Raw genomic sequence first — 22,897 nt, 5'->3', positions numbered from 1 at the left:
GTTAAACTCACCGCTGAGTTCTGCGCAGAGAACGCTCGGATTTTTCAGACTGTGACGCGATTTTGTCAAAATCAGTCCTAGGGTCAGATAAAAGGCATTGAATCACTCACTGACTTTGTTTAAATAAAGAGATTACATCACACCGTGAGACTCTGAGAAGTAGTGGTACTCAAGAAAATATGCTGGTAGTCTGTAGACTAAATGATGTGCAGGTACTGCGTACCGGTGAGTACCCACCCAATTCAAGCACTGCTCTAGGAGCAAATGGGAATGCAAAAATTATATTTGTTGTGGTCTCTTTTTCACCGCTATATAAGTTTACACTGCAATAGTTTACTTCTGGATTCAGTGTAGAGGACTAAAAGTTAAGTTAGTGCTGGATATTGATACAGATTTCCCGATTCAATTCCGATTCACAAGTCGATCGATTCAATTCGTTACAATATCAGTTCATATAGGTATATTTCAGTTAGAATGTCCTCTTTGCTTACATATGTCTCTCCTAGATAATGCTGTTAATTATACAAGGGACCTTCAAACTAGGTACATTTTGAAAATATAATTTTAATAACTATAATTTATTATTTTTTTTAATTATTTTGGTCATTATTTTTTGTTATTATTATTATTTTTTTATGGTCAAAAACTGACTGAAAAGAACAGAAAGGGTTTTAAAAGAGACATTTTTCAATGACAAAAGGTGTGGATCTCGTCTTTGCTCACACACACAGAACGAGTCAAACCAAATGGTTACGCTTTTTTTTTTAGGTTACAAACTGCTAATTACAAGGGTATTATGCAATAAATGTTTAAATGCAGAATTGTTTTGGCGAGGGTTAGGTTTAGGGGATAGAATCTATAGTTCGAACCAAAATATGCCTATTACATATGAGAGGAAGGTGTGTGTGTGTGTGTGTGTGTGTGTGTGTGTGTGTGTGTGTGTGTGTGTGTGTGTGTGTGTGTGTGTGTGAGTGAGTTTGTGTCAGTGAGAAAGAAAATCAGAGAAGCAATGACTTTTACAGTGTCACAATGTGAAAAAAGATGTGGGCATTTAATTGCCCACAAGAAAGGAGATTAATTGAGCCATGTTGGCTTAGACAACACTTTATTTCAGTCAACAGGGGAGCTGTCTTTTTGCCCAGGCAGAAAACTGAGAACAGTATGGCAAATTGAAAAGCTGCTATTGAGCCCACAGTATTGTAGTTCATTCAAGCGTTTACACTTGTCAGGATTGTTGATGTTAGTAATGAAAATTCTGTAATGGTTTGTCACATGATATATTGAGCATATAGTAAATTAATGGAAATTTTTGTTTCCATTAAGATCATTTTGTCTTGCATCATTAGGCATATGTCATATTGCGAAGCCCACTACAGCCAATTTCTGCATTAATCATCAAACGGTAATTTACATAATATTCTGAATTATACCAAATAAACAACATTATGTCACTGTTGCAACAAAGCTAATGTAAGTATCTGCGGCCAATGATTAATCTGGCATGGGCCTTAAATTTGCATCACATCTAAGACCAACATACTGTTCTCACACATATTAATAGTGCTTATGCCAACATTTCAGTACATCCATTTTATTTAAACCAAAAGACAAGCAAAATAAAAATGTGCCCAAAATTCTTGGAAATTTGTAGCAACAATTCCCACTGAATACAGATCAAAGACACAGAATTGGCCTAAATACAATGTAAATTCATCTTCACTGATCAAAGCATCCACTCAAAACCATAACAATATCTCCTTCAGGACAATGCATTTTGGTGCTCCGAACAAAATCATTGAATCATATAGCTTTAAACCATGTGTGGATGTGCAATTTCATAATTAATGAGGCTTTGCTCACAGTTAACAAAATCTCAGAATTTTAAATGCACAGGCGATTACAATGATTTTAGTGTCCATTAAGAGCTAATATACAAACAAATTTAATGCAAGAAATAAAGTGCCATATTTAATTGACTTGAAAATGCTACATCAGTCAATATAAAGATGCAGTGATCCGTCTCAAATGTTGCAGTGCAGTTATGACAAAACAACAAAGCGCACATGTTGAACACTCAATGTATACAAGTTTTATTTTAAACACTAGATCAAGACAAAGAGAAGTCTCCAATATACCATAACTGTGAGCTTACTTTGTAATTTAGCCGAAATATTGACGTATACACACTCAGACTTGCCTTGTTTATATGGTGGTTGATGTACTACATTTATAAGTATAAACCAGACATATGAGGTCAGTGTGCAACAAATTATTAAATTCAATTATACTCAGAAGTCACACTACATATAAAAATAAAGTTGTGAATATAAGTTATTTTGCACAGTTAATGATAAATGACCCGCATCATTTCTCTTTAAATGTTCCTGGCAGTGAAAAGATTTAAGGAGGCTGTAAAGAGTCAGGATGTACAAAAGTTTGGTTCTTGAGATACACCATGGGTTTGTCACATATATAGGCCTACTGCTGTAGTATATAATTAATGTATTGTAACTGCAATAGCTAATGGGTCATTGGGAGGGGACCATATTTTTAATAACAGGTTATCTGTTGAGATATGTGGCCCAATAAACCAAGTTAAAGCTGCCAAAAAGCACTGGGAAGATGATGCGTGACATACGGTCAATCTTGCTGACACTGTTGAAGGTCTTCTTTGCTTCTTTAACCACCGGATGAGGTTTACTAGCCTCTGGTGTGACACTCTTAGAAACAGTGGGCAGAGCTGAGTCCTTGGCAATGTGGGGTGCGTAGTTTGCCACAGCAACTGCATAAGTGTTATTCTTTTTAAGAACAGATGCCTGCTTCTTCTGAAGTCAGAAAAAGTTAGTTAATGCATTCATACATGAAACTGTTCAATCAATGATATCAAGCTAAAGGTTGATTTTAAGTCTTTTAGATACAAAAAGGACAATAATGTAGACATAAGACTGCATGGACGCACACATACTATAAAAGGTTTTCTTTCCTAATATTTAACAGTTATTGCTAGTTTGATCTGTTATGAACCCATCTGTGTATTATTTTGTTTTTTTGTATACAATAAATCTATAAGTTGGCTCACATAAAATAGCTTGGTGGTCTTAGGGGAAATTAACTGTTTGAATTGTTGAATTAACTATAGAGGTTTCCTGCCAGCAACATCCCAAGGGGATGTTCAAACAGGATGCATTCCAATGTTCTGCACTGTTTTTCAATTGTTTATCTATGTACATGATTTAGAGCAACTTGATCTTATAAGTATTTGTGGATATTCACATTAGAGGCGTAATGATACACTCTGACAATGATTAGATTCAATTACGATTCTTTAACTAACTATTACAATGCATCGTAAAATCTGAAATCTGGTCACGATTCGATTTGATCCAATTCGATACTATTATTTTGGAACGATTCATAATTATTTAAAAAATATATATAATATTCACAAAAAGATTCAACGTTTTTACTGAACATTCCTAATCTAGACAGCACAGAAATGCACCAGACATGAGCACTAAGGCCACAGATGCATTTAGGACCAAGGAGGTTTGGCTTAAACAGTTATGAGGCTGCATACATTAACAAACAGTGCACTATATGATATGAATATGTTACGTACTGACATAAAGTGGTAGATACTGAATAGATTTGTTACATGCATAATATATGTCCGATATTAATAAATGATAACATAAAGTCTGATGCAAAAAAATACTTGATGCAAACACACACAAACAGACAGTAACCGTGAAAAACATCCACTGTCTTTATTTCAAAGTGTGCATTCTTTCCCTTCAATCTCGTATGCTCCGCTCCATGTCTGGTGCTAAGCACCCTCAAAAGAAACTTTTCAATTTTAAATTGCAGACCAGGGCAAACTACGGCCCACGGGTTGTTTTATTATCAATGTTTTTCATTAGATCTTTCATTTATCTGGCTTTGGGTCCTCAAGTCCCAAACGTTCCCCCATCAATTCGAGCACTGGTTAAAACCAGGGGTGGAAAGAGTACTGAAAAATAAGACAAGTAAAAGTACTGTTACTTCTTAAAACATGTAGTTTGAGTAAAATACCTGTCCTAAAAACTACTGAAGTAAGAGTAAAAGTGCAGCTCATTTAAAAGTATTCATGAGTTGTGAGTATTGAGTAATGAGTTGCAAAAGCTATGCCCCTTTATTATAAAAACTTGATGCTTCAATTTAAAAATGTAGCATGCATACCATAATTTACATTCCCTTTGATTGCTGTTTGTCAGAATGAATTAAAAATATAGGTATTTTATAAGTGTTTGTGACTGCCAACTTTTAGAAAACATCACTTATCTATGATACTGTAAACACTACATTAATCTGATTTAAAAAATACATAAAAGGGCGACATGATTACAGAAATGAAAAGATAAAAAAGTTATATATCATAATGTATGAAACAATTACATTAAAATCAGTTTATGTGTTTATTGCCGACTGAGAGAGTTATTGTTCAAAACGTTCAAAACAATGCAAGGAATGCAAAAAAAACAAAAAAAGCACACACAATAAAAGCCACAATAGAGGCAGTAGAGCATTTGTTTGGTACAGGGGCCACATCGGGTTTAAAAGGGATAGTTCACACAAAATGTTAAATTCTCTCATTATTTAGTCACCTTTATGCCATACCGGATTTGTGTGACTTTCTTTCATCAGCAGAACACAAATTAAGATTTTTAGAAGAATATTTCAGCTCTTTTGGTCCATACAATGCAAGTGAATGGGGGCCAAAATTTTGAAGCTCCACAAATCACATTAGTCAGCATAAAAGTAGCCTAATCCATGTGACTCCAGTGGTTAAATCCATGTCTTCAGAAGTGATATGATAGGTTGGGTGAGAAACAGATTAAAGTACATTTTTAAGTACATTTTTGCTAGAAATTCTCCTCCCTGCTCAGTCAATCTCCACTTTAACTTTCACATTCTTCTTCTTCATGCATATCGCCATCTACTGGGCAGGGAGAAACATTTCTAGTAAAAATGGACTTAAATATTGATCTTTTTCCTCACCCACACCAATACCTGTATGTGAATGTTACTCTGGCAGTAATCATTTATCAGTGTCATGCAGCCTGTTTTATTCAGTTGTGTGCTGAATGGGATGCCAAACAAACCATTGACGAGACCCACATCATGACCCATGAGCATGTAAACAGATTGATAATATTTTGAGAATAAAACTACTTTTTCCACTTTGCGGCAAACATTAAAATAAGCTTTTAGAATCTATAATTTCAGAATGTTATTTTATTATTAAACCAGACTCCTGATGGAAAGTGTTAAATTGAATACTAAATTATCATTGCACTGAAGTATGGTAAAATAAACAATTCATAATTATACTCAGCATTTTCAGTTTGCTACATATGATAGAAAAGTAGCAGCAAAGCTTCAAGCAATCACTGAATGTTCCCATCAGTCTGTATACACTTCAGAAAATTGTGCGTCATTCATTGAGTGCACTTCTACTTCAGGGCTTAAATTATACAAATATGCAGAACTCAATGGCTGATGTGGCCCCTGTACCAAAATAATTGCACACCCCTGCTCAATTGAATATGAAAGATTAATACTGTAAATTGGCAAGCAGATTTCATTGAATCCCAGTAAACACACAAAAATCCCTGCATTTTGTGAACACACAAAATGCTGCATCAAAATCTATAAATGTATATGATTTTGCAAATCAGTATGTTCTAACCTGCAGGTGCAGCATTTTGCAGTGAAAGATCATGTGAAAAAAAAATGAAGCAATAAATGTTTTGTATATATATATATATATATATAAAAACAATTATAGTAATTCTTTACATTGTTTTAGTAGCATTTAAACATGATTTAATCTATTCAAAAATGTGTAATTAAGATACATCTCCACTTTATACAGAGCACCCCCACTACTTTCAGAAGCACCCTCTGTGATTTTGATCTTGAACCGGGCCTGTTATATAAGATTGATGATCGATTTTTAAATTCTGTAAATCCCGATACATTTTTACATCCCTAATTTGAATGTAATTATGCATTTGCATAAACACCAAAGTGTACATTATTGACACATTGACAGCATCTAACAGTTGAATTTTTGAACAACTCAAAAGTGTCCAAATGTTTTACGAATCCTTTGATGTTCGAAGAATCTGAAGAAGAACTCGAAGAAGTTCTGGAACAATTGTGACAACACACACACATCATGAAATTAGTGAAACTATTAGCATTGTAACTATTCCAGTACATTGTAAAATTGAGTGTTTCACTTATATTTCATTCTTGTTGAGTTTTAATCATAATTTAATTCAGCCAAGTGTAGAAACAATAATAACTAAAGATGTATATGTTTTAGATGGTGTGAATACATTGATATTGTACATTTCATTGTCTATCCAAATGTACAAAAATGTACCTAGTGCACGTTATGTACAAATATCTACGAATGCTAATGAGGCCACACTAGTTTGGACATGTTTGGTTGTTTCACTGTATCTCAATGTTTTTTGTTTTTTTCTTGAGCCATGACAGTAGCATATTTCAGACACCGGGTCAAGTAAAAAGTTCTTAATTTTAAAAAGCAGCTAGCTCTTTTTAATCAAGAACGTGTCTGGTGTGAGCAGCCCTTAAGTTTACTCATCTAAATAACATATCTCTTTCAATGACAATGATCAAAGCCACCAGATATCCCACACTCCACAATCAAAGTCTAGTCTGTGTTGTCATGGTTACCTTATCATTGACAATGCTCTTGCCATCCCAGGCCCAGCCACGCTTGGTGAAGTAGTTTACTGTGGCGAACTCGATGAGAGCAGAGAAAACAAATGCATAGCACACAGCAATGAACCAGTCCATAGCTGTGGCATAGGCCACCTTTGGTAAAGAGTTACGAGCGCTGATGCTCAGAGTGGTCATCGTTAGGACTGTAGTCACACCTAGAGCAGTATAACAAAAAATAGTGGTGGTTATTTTGATTCATTTCAGTGACTCGAGTCTTTTGAATCTGTTCACCAAAGAGATTTGCATAGATTCATCACTGATTCATTTACTGATCATTTCTGCAAATTACACCTTTGCACCAATTGATGCACCAAATGTCCATCTTTAACATTTTGAATTAGTAAAATGGCACAGTCATTCACAACCAGAACAAGTTTAATTATCCTTAGATATAATTTCCGTGTCTACAATTTAGCGTAGAGGCTTCAGCACTTCAGAGTGTTTAAGCATCATAAACATTTTCCTTCAAATGACAACAAAGTATTTCTTTCATATTGTGAACTGCTGAGCTTTACTTTTTATAAAGTTATACAAAAAAAAGAAAACAACACTAGCCATAAAACATTTTTTTTTATGTGTTTCAATAACGTCTGTATTTCACTGTAATATGTGATCATCAATAACTTATATTCATAATTCATCCAGCCCCATTTCTTGTTGAATGAGATTGACGAACTGAATGACATGCAGTTCCTCCTCTCATTCAGCTGAACAGCAGATTCTCATTCACAAACAAGTGTTCCAGTACATTCAGTTCATTCGTAAACGAGATGACAAACTAGTTCAGTAACGGGTGTATTCGTTCAGTGTGTCCAACCAATGATATGCTCCTACACAGCCTGCTCTCGAATGCTATTGGCTAACACTGTAGTCAGTCTTTAAAGCAGGACAGAACAACGCAAATGGAATTTGCATGTCTACAAATGTATGAAGACACTTTTTTTTTTATTATTATTCCGCTCATCTTGACGCAAAGAAATGCTAAAATACACCAGCAGTCAGACAGCGCTCACCCTTTCAGTCACAGTGCTCGTTCAAAGAGGTATCAGTGCTTTCCTGAGGTAATGGCACAAAAAAAGCATCTGGAGTTATTCACACCAAGAAATGACAAACCTAGACATGACATGTATAGATGTTCCAGGGGTAGATCTGAGAGTTCAGGTGTTAAAACATTGATAATGATCTTTAATCCTGGTTAATAAATGATACCCTCATGAAAACTACTCATGGATTTACTGCAGTAATATTGTATTAACCATGACTAGTAACCACGACTGTAGTAACCATGTTTGTTTTGTTTTTTGTTCAAGGTTTTGATTCAATTAACCATGGTTTTGCTACAACATTACTGTAGTATCCATATTGTAACTTGGTTTTAGTAATAGTAGCCATATAATAATATCTATGGTTAATTTTGTGGTTTTATATGTTGCTAATACTTACTAATTTTTAAAAGGTAAACAAAGCAACCTAATCATTTTCTGCTTAGGCCTATAAATGTATATAAAAATATGATATTTTAAGTTACAAATTGTATTTATTAGAGGTATCGATATTGGTATCGATATAGGCAATACTAGCCTAAAAGCACTTGGGTTCAGATCGAAAAGAAAAGAAGTAATATCGCCCATCCATATTTATCAGTATATTCAGTTTGTTATGAATGATACCTCTCATCTCGTTTAGACTCAAATGAGTGACTCGACTGGTTCTGTGAAGGGGCGTACTCGTTCAGCAAGTGAAACAAATGATATTCTCCTTCACAGCCTACACTCAAATGCTATTGGCTCACGCTATAATCAGTCTTTAAAGGCATAAAATTCAAACTTGAGCTCACTGGCTTCGAAAGGAATACGCGTCAGTGAATGAGATATATTAGTCAGTGTATGGAGGTAAACGAGAACGATTCGTTCACTTAAAGGATTTGTTCAAAAACACTGTTTTGTTTACAAACGAAATATCACTAACAAAAAACAAGCTCAGTGTAACCCGCACAAGAAGAGACAGTCACAATGTAAGTCAAACTGCGTTTTATTGCAGGCAGGCAAAAGTACAATCATGGGGCAAATCCAGTGTAGAGTAGTCAAGGGGAGCGAGAGGTCGAAGCCGGGGAATCGGAGAGAGTAAAGGGGGCAAATCCGGGAGAGTAGTAGAGGGGAGCGAGGGTCAAAGCCGGGGTAAACAGGATCAGCGAGATGGGACTAGAGGGAGCAAAAGACAGGGGAACAAGGGGAGCTGGCAAGCTAAGGGGTAAACGAGAGGAGTTTCAGAACTAGACGAGACTAGCAGGGGGCAAAGACACGGGAAACTAAATACAATAACCAACACCCGTGAAACGGATGTGCTGTGGTATTTATAGGGGAAGGTGCAGGTGTAAACCATGACAGGTGATGAGACGAGTGCAGGTGAAACTAATGTGCAGGAGTGCAGATGACGCGAGTGCAGGTGGTCATAATGTTCTGGGGGATTGGAAATGCGTGAGAAACTCGAGGAAGGGAGATTGCCTACGAGCATGTGAGCGAGTAGGAGCAAAGTGGGCGTGAGGGCTCGAGCGAGCAAAAACAGCGTGAAAAGCTCGAGGGGGCGGAGCGAGGGAGTGAGGTTCGTGACACTCAGAGACTGCTGTGTATATACAGTTACCGCATTAGCACAGTGTGCCTAACTACAGATAATTACAAGCAATTATGCTGTTTCCCTCATTTGTAGAGACCCGTTACAAAAGGACACTGATGGTAGGCTGGGGAAAATAAAATGGAACAAAAATTAACATTGAATAAGTTCAGATTTGTAAGGACATCTGGTTGACAGCACAGATGTACACGTGTGATCCTAAATTCCCTCGGCTAATAAAATTAAGTTCATTTCAGCAGTCAGTCACAAGCCCTAATATGTTGTTTTTATTATTATTAAAATGCAAATATGGTATGTTTAATAAAATACATAAAATAATAATAATAATAAACAAAACTATGAAAGCCCAGCTTAGCATAACTACTGTAAATGCAGTGAACTAAATGTATTTATATAGATGACATATAAATACTTCTGGGAAGTTGACATGTCCTGCGGTGTGAGATGCTAAACTCCATCAAAATCTACTGTAGTTCAAACAGCATTTTAAAGAGCGATTCTTTTAAAGTTAACATGCAATTTTCAAGACCTTATTTAAGAGACTACATGGAGTATTTGTCACATTGCAGGACCATTTAAAATGGAAATAATGTAGGAAAAAGCTGAGCAAAAGCAAAATGGTGACCAGTCACATCACCAAAAATACATTTGTTGCCTTATATATTCATTTAAAAATGCAAACTTAAAATCTTTTAATCAATGAACATGTTATGTGACAACAGTCAAGAAGTATTTGTGTTTAATTGAAATGTGTCCTTTGAATGCTTTTGGCTTCCTTTCACTGAATAAGCAGATGCCAAGGTTTAAGTAGCATAATAGCATAGTAATTAATACACTCATCATACTGTATACTGTACATACATGTATGCTGCATAGACAAATACACATTAATCTACTAACACAAACATACACAGACCAATAATCTGCTTTGTGCTATTTTAAAATGCAACTCTAGAGTTTGGAAGGAAATTGAAACTGCTGGTGAGAACATTCAAAATGACACACCAAACATGATCTCTACCCATGACTGCGTCAATAATTTAATCAGAACAACAAAATCAACACGCTAAATTAATTTACATGAAAATAAGTACACAGCCAACAAATAAATATGTGGCGTTTGAGCATTTCACTGAATTAGAAAAATGTCCACATTATGTTTCTGAGACACAACAACATTATGTAAAATTATTTTCTCCACAGGAGAGATCTGGTAAACATAAACACGTGCTCACTCACCAAAAACTGTGCGCGCAGGGACGGATTCTCGGTTGAGCCAAAAAGAGACCTGGGACAGGATGACTGTCATGATACAGGGCAGGTATGTCTGAATCACAAAGTATCCAATCTTCCTCTTCAGATGGAAATGGGCAGTCATCACTGTATATTCACCTACACAGTGGGAGAGAAGAAGAGAGAGATGAGAAGGAGACCAGATGGATCCAGTTTCTTGATTGTTTGAGAACATCTTTTATGAACAAAATGTTGTCAACTTACCAGTGCTGGACTTGATGGTTTCCTTGCCAACTGTCTGTCCCATTAGGTCATACTGGTTCAGTCTAGATCCATCTGGAGCTACTTCCACTGATAAGGTGGCATTACGTGTCCAAACATATGTCACCTCCGACAGAGTGTAAGCATCTACAAACAGAAGAAATATGTTCAAATTAAAAACTGAAGCTCAGATAGATATTTGTGCTTGTCAATGACATTTTTGCAACCTGACATCACAAGATGCACAAGGACCAATGTGGTTCGATGCTATCAAAGTGGTCACCATATTGATTTCACGCTGTATATAGGAGTTGATCCAGTAATGAACTTAAATTTAATTCTGTTCATCACTCAAAGTGATCATATGCCTTCAGAAGACTTGGAATATGAAGCATGAGTCATGTGAACTACTTTTATGACACTTTTGGATGCTGCTTTTAAAGCTTTAAAGTGATTCACTACCAGCTGACATTGTATTGAAATCTAAGATCTAGACATTCTTTAAAATGTATCCTTTTGTGTTCCGCAGAAAAAAGAAAGTCATATGGGTTTGAAACAACATGAGAGTGAGTAAATAATGACAGAATTTTCATTTTTGGGTAAACTATTCTTTTAAAGTCACCTTCACCGTTGTGAGGTGAAATTCTGCAGGCAAAAAAACAATCATCCCAATGTGATTCTGTGCGATCAGGAATTTCACTTGATGGACTTCTTGTGATTTTGCCTGAAAAATGTTGCAAGGGTGAATGAGACAAAGCCATGGTAAATACTCGCCAGTGGCAAGAAGCTTTATAAGGAAATTCAAAATGAAACCGTCAAAAAAAGATTTTTTTTAAGACCTATAATAAATATATGGACTAAAATTCAGTTTTAAATAAATTGCATTATTGTGGCAGATAAATCAAGCATTGATTAGACCATATAAAAAGTGGTTTAAGAACTCAAATTGTGTTTTGTTTTACTCATATCATTGAACGGGCTTAGTTGACAGCTATCTGTTTTGCATTGAGTTTGCCAATGCTTGCGCAATTTAAATTGCCATTATGTTCATGTTCATGCCTCGACAAACACGTTTGAAGCATCTCACTGGTATTCAGCGTCACAAACGCCGCATTTTAAGGACACTTTGTCTAGTTAAAAATAGTAGAAACTTTGAAAATCGCTTCTCAAGATTCTGTTGTATATCCTCAGTAAGCGATTCTCATTCTGTGCTTGTGGTTGTGGCTGCGCTGCTTGTGAGGTTTGTTGAAGCTGCTCGTAAAAACAGATGTACTTCCAGCTTCAACTGCTCATATGGTAAGAAAATCTGTACTTATATTTCGGAATTTACGTACGTGTCGGAGGCATGATATCTTGCAGGTTTTTTAACGCTTTATTTTTTAGATAATTAATAACATTAAATGAACACGTTAAATTGACAGCCCTAATTGTTACCTTAATGAATGTTTAGCATCAGACATTCATCTAGGATGCCAACTTCTCCAGATGTCCATGTGGAAGCACCTATTTGGAATACTCCTCGCATTAAGCCACCAAAACTAACAAAATAACACTGTCTTGTCACATTTTTAACCGAGAGACTGGCACATCTTGTTATTATGCTGTGAGTGACACAATGACCACTGTTTTCCACTAATATGCTAGGGGAATACCCGTTCAATAATCCCACTGTAATAGGGAAAATAATATATTTTTGTAATTACAACAATGCACATTACAGTTTGCTAAGAAATATTCTCAATTCTCTCGCCATTGGCAGGTGTGGCAAAAAGTTCATTTTGAATATTGTTTGTGTACAACACTAGCTTAGTAGTTTGTTTCTCATAGTACACCATGGAAACAATATATTTTTTTTTTTTCATTTTTACTTACAGCTGCCAAATTTAAGTGGACAGGAATGAAAATCCATTGGAAAGTCCTCAAGATGCATTGGACATTCAGCTTGCACTGTCAACCTGTTGAGACAAATGCACACACATACACAAATACATTACAACACAACAGTCACAACTCTGTGTTGTTGTGCAATTGTGAAAGATGTGCATTGTGTGTGCACCTCATAGTGTATAACAGAGTGCCATTCTCCATGATGCGCAGCAGTTTGTTAGGCATGGTCATGTTGTGAGCCACAGATTTCTTGCCGTTGTGAAAAAAAGTGTCTGGCGTCCAGATTTTACTGGCCATCAGGTTGTTAAGACGCAGGATGTTCATCGGCCCCTGAAACTTCAGCCGCTCATCTGTCCAGCGCTGGCGGAAAAACACATCCACAGTGTATTCCTGAGGACAGAGAGGAACAGGGCCTTTTGAAGCTAAGGGGCTTTTCACACATGAAGGGTTTTTATGCTCAAAAACAGCTTGATGAAGCGCAGCAGCAGAATGGAAATGAACACAAGGTTCTCAAGATGACCTTTTCAAAAGTTAAACTTCTTTAAAAGATGTGCTATTTTTTTTTCCCTCACTAATAAACGTTAACTCCTAAAAAGATAAATAAGACTTAAATTTGCTTAGCATCATGTTAATTTGAGATGAAGACTCTAGTTATATCAGTAACATAATAAAAGGTGTTTTATTTTGCATAGAGCTGGGCTGCCTCATGGCTGCTGTCACTTTTTTTTATTGCTATTAATGGATAATAAAATCTCAAACTGCTGCTCAAATACTACTAGCTTTATTTTATTAACTGGTCTTGTTATTGGACCCTATCACTCACAGAATGAATTAATAATGGCTTCGGCATCCACACCTTTAGGCGTCAGTATAAGTCTATGACTACTTTGGCTCGAGAGACTCGAGAGGCGGAGCCCTGGGAGGCTCGGGAGGCGGAGCCCTGGAAGGCTCGGGAGGCTCGAGAGGCGGAGCCCTGGGAGGCTCGGGAGGCGGAGCCCTAGAAGGCTCGGGAGGAGCCCTGGGAGGCTCGAGAGACTTGTGAGGCGGAGCCCTGGGAGGCTCGGGAGGAGGAGCCCTGGAAGACTCGAGAGACTTGAAAGACTTGAGAGGCGGAGCCCTAGAAGGCTCGGGAGGCTCGAGAGGAGGAGCCCTGGGAGGCTCAGGAGGCGGAGCCCTGGAAGGCTCGGGAGGAGGAGCCCTAGACGACTCGGGAGACTTGAGAGACTTGAGAGACTTGAGAGACGAAGCCCGGGGTGGCTTGAGAGACTTGGGAGGCGGAGCCCTGGGAGGCTCGGGAGACTTGAGAGGTGGAGCCCTGGGAGGCTCGGGAGACTTGAGAGGCGGAGCCCTGGGTGGCTCGAGAGACTTGAGAGGCAGAGCCCTAGAAGGCTCGGGAGGCGGAGAACTGGAAGACTCGAGAGGCGGAGCCCTAGAAGACTTGAGAGGCGGAGCCCTGGAAGACTCTTGAACGGTCATGGCTACTGGCGCTGGCTCTTGGACGGTCATGGCTACTGGCGCTGGCTCAGGGACGGTCGAGGCTACAGGCGCTGGCTCAGGGACGGTCGAGGCTACAGGCGCTGGCTCAGGGACGGTCGAGGCTACAGGCGCTGGCTCAGGGACGGTCGAGGCTACAGGCGCTGGCTCAGGGACGGTCGAGGCTACAGGCGCTGGCTCAGGGACGGTCGAGGCTACAGGCGCTGGCTCAGGGACGGTCGAGGCTACAGGCGCTGGCTCAGGGACATCGGGGGCTAATGGCTCTGACTGGTTGACCGTGGCTGACGAGGGCTCTGGCTCGCTGACCGGGGCAGGCGTGGGCTCTGGCTCGCTGACTGGGGTAGGTGTGGGCTCTGGCTCGCAGACCGGGGCAGGCGTGGGCCAGGAGGCGGAAGCCCGTCATCTCTTCCTCCTCCGGGCAGACGAAGTGGACCGCGCTGGCTCGTGGAAGGCGACTGGCGTGGGGGTGAGCTCGCTGACAGGTGGGACTGGCGTGACAGGAAGCGCCATGGGTGACTGGAGAGTCACCACTGAGGGAGGAGAGGCAGGGTCCTCCTCAGCGACGCCCACGGTTAACGGCGAGCCGCAGACCCACAAAGTCACCTCCACGAAGCTGCAGAGAGTCCACTCGTGCGTTGCCGGTGTTCACAGCTCCCTCAGTGAGGCGTTCAGGTTGCCCCTGAAGAAGACCACAAGGGAGGAGTCAGGGAAGTCAGAAACGTTCGCTAGAACGAGGAAGTCGTGGATGTTGTCTTCTACCGGTCGATCCCCTTGCTTCAGGCAGAGCAGGCGATAGTTGGCTTGCTGAACCGCTGGATCCATTGTTTTGGTCGTTCGTTCTGTAATGATGTGAGGAAGAGGCAGACGGGAAGTGCGGATCCAAAAGCGGCTTTATTTGGCAAGCATGAGACAGATAAAGAAATAAACAAACTCAGGAACAAATGAAAAGTCCACGATGGGAAAAAAGAACTAAATAAGGGAAAACATAAAGGGGGTACACAGGTTGGGGAAAACATCCATGAAGGGCAGGGAAACCTCGAACGAACACAAAGAACCAGAGGAACCAGAGAAGCGAACATGCAACGATAAACGAACGACCAAGGAAAAGGAAAACAACAGGGTTTAAATACACAGACACAATGAAGACTAAACGAGACACAGGTGAGAACAATGATGAGTGCAGGCAGTGAGGGAGGCCGGGAATTGTGGGAATTGTAGTTCTTAGACAAAGACAAGTGAAACACGGAGCGGACAACAAGGAAAACGTGACATGGAACAGGATAAGTGACATGTAAAACAGAAACCACGGGGCAGACAACATGGGAACGTAACAATAAAAGTACATAAAAGACAAAAAGAGCTCCCTCTGCAAGCACTAGTCATTTTTCAGTTAATTCAAAATGTTCCTCGTCTGTGGGAAATAGTGTGAGTTTGAGAAATCTTTCTCTCTATAGGACTAGAAAGTAGCAAAGTGTCAGAACCATTTCACATCACTGCATATCTCCAAATCCCTTGGGCACTATACTACCACTCATGACCCCTGAGGTGAAGGCGGGCATCTAGTTTCCATGGCAGCAGAGAGACAGGAAAACTGAATAGAATGCACGTAAGAGATCATACTTATTCACTCCCACACTCATACACAAAAGATAATACTCTGTGACAGTACATGCTGTCACTGAATCGCCAGGGCTTTCCAGCATTCACGGCATCCATTTGTAATGCATCATTTCCTTCTTTTCCTCTCTATGCTATCAGCTTTCAAAATGCCACAATCCTTCTTGAACAACAAACCTATTACGGGTCCATACTAAGTTAATTCCAGCCCAGTAATAAAATCTAAATCCTACATCTGATGCAAACTTTGGGGAAAGCTTGTTCTGGCCATTTGATATTCTTGCCAATGTCTTGTGACCTTACTCTTCATTATCCCCCAAGAAAATAGATAATTCTAGTCACTTTCCAAATTGTCATATGTCCATGAAGCCTGAAGGGAGTGACACAGTAAAATTAATGTGTGTATTCAATGTGTATGTCTATTTTAAGGCAATGTTACTAATGGAGTATTGGTGATGAGCTGGAATGCTATAGACTGATAAGGCCAATAAAAAAGACATTTAGGCAGTGCTCTGTCAGATGGTTGCCCAAACAAGATTTATGTGACACAAACATTAGATATAATACTAAGGGTGTACAATATAAGCTACAGTGGGGTTAGACATTGTAAAACCATAGCGAAAATGTTTCTATTTTGAATTATTTTAATTAAATTATTACATTGATTGAATTAATTTCAGAATTTGTATTTGAAATGTCTCATATTTTAGTGTCAGCATGCACTCCAGCTGGCATAGACTATTTAGGTTTGTGCAAAATCTGATTATCCATGTTATTCCAGCATGATTTGAGAATTTTTCCAAAGAGCATCTTGTGTGCATCAATGGAAGCAAAGACAACCGTCAGTGTACATATTTTGCTTACCTCCTGTAATGCAGCTTAATTTAAATCTTAAATATCTTTAAAATTTTGTCAAACTGTTGACAAAAATAAATAAATAAAATCCCAGATTTGCATATGGTACAACATTAGTACAGATAAATTTGTAATTTTTTAATAATCACCATTGTTTGAAAGATAGCTTATAAAATAGACCTTTATTCTTCTAATTCAAACAGTATACACTTTATCAGATGTCAGTCCATCCATCATTCTGTTTATTACAATGTTCTGATGAATTGAGTATGTTTTAGGGTTTCTTTGCTTGTCTTTTTACTAATTTATTTATTTATTTTCCTTTTTAACATTATAGTAAAGATTTATATATTGACCATCAAGGATATCAGCCATAAAATTTAAACTTGTATTGAGTTTAGGCCATAATTTCTATATATAGCCCTTATAGGCTATGCATCCCTATAGCTCCTAGTAGACAAAAATAGACCAGACCAAAATAAAGCTGAAGAAGTGTACACAGCTTTCACATACTGACCGACCAACCAAAGGAACTATCCACACAAGAGCACATAGGGAGCTTCAAAAGGGAAGCAGGAGGGTAAAGAGGGAAGAGAGCTGGAGCAAATAAACTAATAACAAGGCAAACGAGCGGGCTTGATAATACTATAACATAAAATAAAAATTTTTCTAACTCATTAAAGTATCCATCAGAGCAGTACTACAGTAATGACTGGAGAAATGAGATGCAGAGATTCATGCAACGTACTCAGGTAAACCATGATTTCCCAAGAACAGCCAGAAAAGAAAAAAGAAAAACATGACAGGAATAAACTAGCTTAGTATGGTTATCATCCTGACATAATATTCTCATACCATGTCAAGCATACAGATACTCCTAGCCAGAATCTGTGAGTGTTTGGTGGAGTTTAGAAAATGCAGAGCAGCAAAAGACAATAAAAAAATAATGAATGAAAATGATTTTTCTTCCATTTGGACATTTTTTCTTTATTCGAAATATTTGAGAGCAGAGAGTGTGAATTTGGGAGCAGATGAGTACCAAGTAAAGCTTTTAGCTAGTGGCAGGTACCAAATGTTATGAATAGACAACTGAAGGAAATCAAAGAATAAGAGAGGGAGATGGTGGGGTATAAACAGAGAAAGGAGGATCTGAATATGATAAACAGGAAAATATGAAATATTTGTGATCATTGATTTAATTTACACTAGATCTTTTGCAAGAAGAGAAAGGTCTTACCATGTCTGTATCTGAAACTGGCCCAAAACTGGTCACATAGATATCGGTCCTTACTTCTGTCACCCGGTCTATCACACAGCATATAAAAACTCAAAATTGTAAAGTAATCAACCAGAAATGTGACTCAGTTGACATTAGAGGAATAGCTTAACAAAAATGAACATTTGTCATCTTACTCTCATGTCATCATGTCCCAATATTGTTTTATTTTTTCAGTAAAATACCAAATTAAATGTTAGGCAGAATGTCCAAGTTGCTCTTTCCTGTGTAAGGAAATTGGGTGTTGATTTATGCTGCCAAGCTCCAAAAACAAAACAGCACCATCTTAGTAGTCCATATGACTCATGCACTGTATTGTAAGTCTTCTGAAGACATAAAATAAATGTACGTGTGGAAAAGACTTCCCCTATTGACAGTTTTACTCAGTTCTCCCATGTTCATATTACTTAAAAAATACAAGTAACCAAGGGAACTTAAATTAAGAAGTTAATTTAATTACGCAGTATGGATTTTTCAGACCTGGCCACGCCCACTCCTGCAAGATTCTGTCCCGCTTCCGCTCGCTACTGCAAAAATAATTCATGTTTTGTCCCGCTCCCACCTGCAAAAGCCTGCAGGAAGATGTCTATGCTAATTTTTCAGTCCAGTTCCCATTCTGTCCACTCCTGCCCATTCTGGTGTCATAGGCTATTTTTTCCAATTCACAAAAAAAACTGAGAGAGAGAGAGAGAGAGAGAGAGAGAGAGAGAGAGAAAGAGAGAGCACGTTTCGCTAACACTCTAACATTGACAAATATCTGAGTTACTTGTGATTGGTTTCAAAGTTGTGTTTGTACCTTTCTTTAATAAATAAATAAACAACTACAGCACTAGGGGATCCGCCATCATGCTCAGACAATTTTCCCTTAGGTACTTGGAGCAGCACTGAGCATGAGAAAAAAATTCTATGAATTAGCCACCAACCCTGCACCTATAAATCGTGAAAAAATTTGATGCTCTTGCACAAGAGATGAATAACACAAATAACATTCTGTACCTTAAAAACAGAAAATACATTTGAGAGACTTTAATTTTATTTTTAGATATTTATATTTTGCAGGAGTCCCGTGAGTCACTTCTTGCACTCTCCCGTGCACAGACCAGGGTCTTCCCGCCTGCACCAACACTCAGCCATCAAAACTTGTCCCGTGACGCACTCTGTTGCACAAATCCCACGTGAGTCTCGTGGAATTACAGGCCTCTTCTAACTAAAAACAGTGTCTTGTTAGCTTTACTTAATCCATGTCCATTGGGACAACATAAATATTTTTTGTTTGGTTAACTGAAACTGGGCAGAGGATTTCTAGTTTCTAGCATGCTTTGCATGGGACTCAACAGGGAGAGTATGACTGGCTGTGTTCGAAAACTGGAAAATGCTGCCTTCAGAGGCTGTATACAGAGTTAGAATGAAAATAAGGTGATTTTGAAACTGTTCTGAGACAAGTTTCCTTAAACGAATGTTCCGGGTTTGATACAAGTTAAGCTCAATAAACAGCATTTGTGGCATATTGTTGATTCCGACAAAAACAATTTAACTCATCTCTCCTTTTTTAAAAAAAAAAAGAAAAGCTAAAATCAGGGTTACAGTGAGGCACTTACAATGGAATTGAATGGGTAAATTTTTGTAGCATTAAAAAGTAGAAATGTCCCTAAAATCTCCTTTTGTGTTTCAAAAAATAAAGAAAACAATACAGGGTTAGAATGACACATGTTTGAGTAAATGATGACAAATTTTCAGTTTTCGTGAACTATTCTTTTAACTTACAATTAACGGAACTACCGTGGCAACACTTAATCTTGGTTTTAGTGCAATCGCCTCTCCACCGACTCCTGTGGCAGGGTGTGTAAATGTGTGCTTGTGTCTCTGTAAATGAAAGGACTAAAAAGATAACATTCCTAAAAATCTATCTAAATAATGGTAGATGTTGCATGATCCGTTGTGTCTTTCATGTTATAGGGCTGAAAGCATATAAACAATGGTAGGGGGTACATAATATATATTAACTCTGACACACAACACAGGCAGGATTTGTTGATTGTTAAATGGGGCTGAGATTGGTTTTGTTGTCCTCTCCTTCATTCAGTGGTCTCTCAGGTATGGCTCTAATGATAATTTTAACAGCTCATATAATTCATTTAACAATGGTTAAAATGAGGTCAGATTGAAAAAAACATGCAAACGCAAGACGTAGGTATGAAAATCCTGAACACAAACAATATTACTATGACTGTAATATTGCTCATTAACACATCATTAGGCACATAGAAGTGTAATAACTTCTTTAGGAAATTAATTTGTTCAGTGAAGCCGCACATGTAATAAAATGACTCAAATGCACAGCACTCATTCTCCAATTATCCACAGCCGAGTCTAAAACTGGAGTCAACTCACTGCTCTTACCTCCGAGACCAGGTCTCAGCCTGTTGTCATAGCCATCAAGCAGTCTGTCCAAAATCCTTGTGAAGAGGGTAATGTTGTTTTTAAAGGCATCTGAACCAGACACTTCTGCTTCAGATCTACAAAAGATACATTTGGTATCAAAAAAGTATGTTAGTTGTATTTACACCTTAGTATACATGCATGTTAATGATGATAGACTATCTCCTCCAGGCCGGTTAATCTGTCAATATCTGGCTTATTTGGACTAAGTGCTATAGCTGTCCCTTGTGTAAGGTTCCAACATTTCCAGACAGTCTTGTCAGTGGATGAGAAACAAATTCAATTTTGTTCTGTCCTGCCATTGAAATATAATACCCATATTGGTTGACCACTAATACATATACAGAGAATATGAGAGAAAGCTCTCCAGCACTAATCCGCATAGTGATCTTACACACTTTGTCCAAGGAAGTTATGGCAAAATCACAAACATGGACAGCCTGAGATTTACATTTATGCATTTGGCAGACGATTTTTTTTTTCCAAAAGCGATTTATTGTGCATTCAAGGTACATTTTAAGACAGCAGAACCAAAAAACATGAGACTTTATCTCAGGAAATCTGACACCAAATAGTCAATCTAGAGACCATTTCCCTTTCCCCCTATAGGTCAGCATGCGTTTTTTCATGCATGTTTGTGTAATTAGATTTTGTTTTCAGTTAGCATTTTTATTACCATAAAACAGACTTAGAGCATTCAGCACACTGTCATATTTTCGTTCATTTGTGCTTACCGTCCCCGCCAAAGGGCGAGCAGAGAAAGGTAGATTAGGAATCCATGCGAATGGCCCCATCGCCGATTCATTGTTGAGTATTTATTACCTGCCAGAGAAGTAATTTCAGTCGGAATGAGTCAAAACTTCCAGTGATTTGTATTTTTGATAGTATACGTATTGCGTTAGTAAGTCCAGAGCACATTAAAGCGCGCACTCGGATCTCCAGCGCGCACAAGTGTCACATGCGCGGAACCCAGACTACGAGCCTTTATAGATGTCAAAAGTTTTAGTGTGAAAATTATTCAGATATAACAACCCTATAGACTTTTATTTTAAACTCAGAATGAAAATAAAGTGTGAAACTGGCACGGTCTCTTCAGGTAGCCTTGGGTGGTTGGTGCGTCCGCCCATTTTTACTGCTTCATGAAATCGACCAGTCATTTCCAACAAAAGATAAATAGCTATATTTACCTTAGTCGTTTGGAAGTGTCACCCAAAGCGCAGCTCCTTTGAGACAAATAAGTAAGAAAAGTTGTGCCCCTGAAGCTTGCGCTTCCAGCGTTGTATCATCCGAATTATTCAGGGAAACTCCCAGGTTGCGCGCAAATGCATATGGACTGGCGCTGTGAGAGTTCATTTACTTGAGGTATGTCCTCCTCTGTGATAATTTACGGAGACATGATCCAAAGGTGTTCCCCGATCGCCAAGACACACAATCTGTCTGTACCCCGTGCTGCTCATCTGAGGTTTGGACTGGTTTGGATGTAATCCACATAGGCGTGGACCAGGAGAGCATCACGTTGCCAAAAGTCGCAAGAAGGGACACCGGGTCCTAGAGCGTGGATAGCTTCACACTTGTGCCCCCTGGACAGCGCATGGACATCGTAAGGTAAAGGCTAAATAAACATAACCTTTGTCCTATTATTTTTTATATTTATTTTATCCTATTATTAACTGGATTCATTATAACTAAATATGAGTGAAATACAGTAATGTTAATAAAATAAAATATTGATGATAAAAACTCTTTTTATTTCTTTCCTCAATTCAGGGAGAATTTCTGACATAAAATGGGCCTGACATCAACCAGCCAGGATCAAGCCAAAGAGACCTAACTGAAAACAGAAAAGTCAACTTGATGGTACTGCAAACACTGCACTATTTTGCATACCTTTTACACTGTAAAAAATGTAATTTACTTGAGGCGCCATTTGGGGTTCCAACATGCCACATCAGAGGAACCTCAGGAGATCCACCAGACACCCTTTCAATTTTCTGAGATACTTACTCATAGTTCCTGCAGGAACTCTAAAGAACTCTAAGGACCATCAAAAGTGCATTCAGTAGCCCCATCATAAAGGAATGGCTTTGAGGCATTTGAAGTTCCTCAAGTACATAAATGGATATTTGAGACTCCTTTAAAGTGTGCCTAGAGGTTCTCCAGAGGGTTCCCCTGCTGTGAGGAACACCAAATGGAGCCTTGAATATCAATACACAGTTTTAATGTATATTAACTGTAGCTTATTATTATTATTATTACATATAAATAAACATGAACAATATTAACTTAATTATTGTTTTTATATATACATATATATATATATATATATATATATATATATATATATATATACAATAGGAGTTTACTGTCACGGTCCTGTCACTGTGTCAGTCTGTTTCTGTCTGAAAGGAC

The 22,897-nt window shown here is 38.3% G+C and overlaps 1 pseudogene; it reads right to left on the bottom strand.

Moving 5' to 3' along the window:
* Nucleotides 1-2,528: 2,528 nt before the first annotated feature.
* LOC127617738 (gamma-aminobutyric acid receptor subunit alpha-2-like) lies at nucleotides 2,529-21,904 on the bottom strand (annotated as a pseudogene).
* Nucleotides 21,905-22,897: the final 993 nt, after the last annotated feature.

This window comes from Xyrauchen texanus, chromosome 24 (genome assembly GCF_025860055.1).
Source record: "Xyrauchen texanus isolate HMW12.3.18 chromosome 24, RBS_HiC_50CHRs, whole genome shotgun sequence".
NCBI classification, from domain to species: domain Eukaryota; kingdom Metazoa; phylum Chordata; class Actinopteri; order Cypriniformes; family Catostomidae; genus Xyrauchen; species Xyrauchen texanus.
The sequence above is the reverse complement of the archived record's forward strand: the minus strand, read 5'-3'. Positions and strand labels throughout refer to the sequence as shown.